The sequence below is a fragment of the Schistocerca nitens genome, chromosome 7 (genome assembly GCF_023898315.1).
Source record: "Schistocerca nitens isolate TAMUIC-IGC-003100 chromosome 7, iqSchNite1.1, whole genome shotgun sequence".
Taxonomy (NCBI): domain Eukaryota; kingdom Metazoa; phylum Arthropoda; class Insecta; order Orthoptera; family Acrididae; genus Schistocerca; species Schistocerca nitens.
The window spans coordinates 127,435,890-127,438,853 of NC_064620.1; the positions used below are offsets into that span (position 1 = coordinate 127,435,890).

At 41.5% G+C, this 2,964-nt stretch overlaps 1 pseudogene; it reads left to right on the plus strand.

The window, feature by feature from the left end:
- Nucleotides 1-875: 875 nt before the first annotated feature.
- On the plus strand, nucleotides 876-993 carry LOC126196010 (5S ribosomal RNA; annotated as a pseudogene).
- The last annotated feature ends 1,971 nt before the right edge of the window (nucleotides 994-2,964 follow it).

Below are 2,964 nucleotides of genomic sequence, written 5' to 3' on the forward strand. Positions count from 1 at the left end.
TGTGCTGAATAATTCCAGGAACCGTGGCGACATTTTCAGCAGTAATTACAGTTTGCCTGGGGCCAACATTCCCTGCTAGGTCATCAGCCGCGTTGCCTGTCCGTTGCAATTCGACGAAAATCTTGTGAATGGTTTTCGCTTTGGGTGCTTTTGAAATAATAAATCGTGTTTGAAAAGTGCATCTTGTTGTTGTGTTTTAACTTGTGATAGTCCAGTGTCATAAAAATGGAATCCATGATTTCATCCTCTTCATTTGGTACGCTAATCCTCTTTCACGTTTCGACAATGGAATTAGCAGCCTCTCTATTTTCAAACTTTGGTGTAACTTCTGTACAAAATACTTACTGCTTTCATAGTAAACATACCGTATGTTGCACTCTTAGTTAATTTTCGAAATATTTAATTCTGAAAGCAGGACTCCTTCGCTGTACGTCATTTTCGATACTCTGAGTCACGTGTCTTCTAATGCTGGTTGTTTGGGTTCCATATTTTTGAAGGAGGCAGTATGAACCAAAACTTTTAAAAACGTGCTGTAAATATGAGCTCTGAAATGCATGCCTTAGTAGCTATGGGCTTTGTTCAGTAACATTCACTAGAAAAGAAGTGTCACACAGTAGCGAAGATGAACAAGTGCTCGTAACTGTTAAAGTACGTCTTTTAGAGCCGATGTTTACTAGACATTTTTTGTTTTGCTCCATACTAACACCTCTGACATTTGCTTACTCTACAATGTTAGCACCAGCAATATCTGTACATGTATCCACTGTCAGAAGTACCAGAACGATTTTTGCTTATGACTTTCGACTCGATCGTTCCCGGATGAAGGTCCCTTACCTCAAATTAATACATTTACCCATCTCCATCACGTCTGAAAATCCAACGGCCTTGCCGCAGTGGTAACACTGGTTCCCGTCAGATCGCCGAAGTTAAGCGTTGTCGGGCTGGGCTAGCACTTGGATGGGTGACCATCCGGCCTGCCGAGCGCTGTTGGCAAGCGGAGTGCACTCAGCCCTTGCGAGGTAAACCGGTCTCGTAAACTGACATACGGCCGGGAGAGCGGTGTGCTGACCACATGCCCCTCCATATCCGCATCCAATGACGCCTGCTGTCTGAGGATGACACGGCGGCCGGTCGGTACCGTTGGGTTTTCATAGCCTATTCGGGCGGAGTTTGGTTTAGTTTTATCATCTCTGAAACGTATCGTCATCATGGAATCATTTTGGATGTAAAATACATTCTAGAGCGCCGATATGTCAGATACACATAGAGGAAACGCGTAACTCAAGACAAAAATAGGGAGCAATGTGTCATCAAATAAACTGAGACATTGATAACAAGAAGTTATTGTTCACCGAGGTAAATGGAGGCATACTATGTTTTCACAACTGGTTTTTGTGCCACGGAATCGTTCTCCACAGTTTTCGTTCTCCACAGTAACTCCAGAGCAGATTCTATGTTAACTGAAAATTAGTTATCATAAGGAATACCTGGGAATGACGAAAACTCTGCTTATATCCTATAATATTCTGTCGTTGACCAATTTCTATCTATTTATAGGTGACTGTGGGTTCGCAACCCAACATTCCTTATGTCCATTGATGCGCTTTTGTTTTTCAAAGCCTTTACTGATATTCTGTAAAACGCATATCCTCTTCACATTTTCCAGCTTGAAAACTTCGACACTGTTCATTAGATTCTCCGATATTTAATTTCGATAGTCTGCCTAATTACGCAGTTTCAGAAATTTGGTGTCTGCACAACGATACTGGTCTCCTTGTACGACATTTCATGATTACATTGGAGGCAGTGCTCGGCGAGAGCTGATTTGCTTGATTCTTTTAGTTTGCTGTATGGCTGACGGAAAGAACCTCGTGTCGTCTTTTGTACTGGTCTGCTCCACAGAAGACAGCCCACATTCACAAGGAATGCTGAAAGGGTACATTACCGCCCGACATTGAAAATAGGTACGAAATACTTCGATATTTTTGTCAAAACAACACATTTTTTTTTTGTAAAGTAACTCAATTTCAATTAATACAGCGAAGCCGGATACCAGTGTGGGAAAGAATGACAATTTATTTATTTAATTGATCACATGTGCACTCCCTCAAAATAAATCCCTACATCCAGTTTGGTGAGATCTGTGAAATGAATGAATGTATGGTCGTCTGCTAACCACAGATAGTGAATGGGAATATGTGATCATCTTTGAGTCGATCCTTTCGACACCTTTGGTGGGACCAAAGAGATGGAAGTTACCAGAGCTTTGAGCGTCTGAAATGTGGCTGACCAATAAGGTAGCAAGGTGCTTCTCCCACTTCAACAGAGGTGCGAGAGAACCGGAATACGGCCATGTTTCAGCACTCTGCCGCTGGACCTTCTGCTGTAAAGACCTGTTTTTTGTTGTGCTCCGTAATGAAAGAGTGGAGGCATGGTATGGATGTGGAATATTTAAGAGTAGTTAGAATTAATCATTTCTCTTTCTCAGGAACTTTTGTGGGGAGAATTAAATGTGAGGCAGGTAATTTTAAGGGGATTTTAGTAAACCAATGGTCACAATGAGCCCACGTGTAGTTATAAGTTGAGATACTTCCGTGAGCTTAAGCTGAATTACTAGCGTGTGTACAATAAGCTGAAATATTTAAGAATTACTAGCGTGTGTACAATAAGCTGAAATATTTAAGAAATAGCGTGTGTATCATAAGTTGAAATATTTAAGAAATATCATTCCGTGTGACGCTAGATTTAAACTCTGAGAGAGAATCAAGGTGAGTCGGCCGTCTATCCAGCAACGCCACTTGGCTTGCATTGCACAGGAAGACGTGCGTTTATCTCCAGAGTTCACAGTAGGAAAGTTGAATTACAAAGTGGGGCAGTGTCGTGTGAAACTGGGATAAATATTGATTGAAGTGGGAAAGCGGAAAGTGATGATGTTGTAACCATTCTTTGTGTAGTATTTCATAT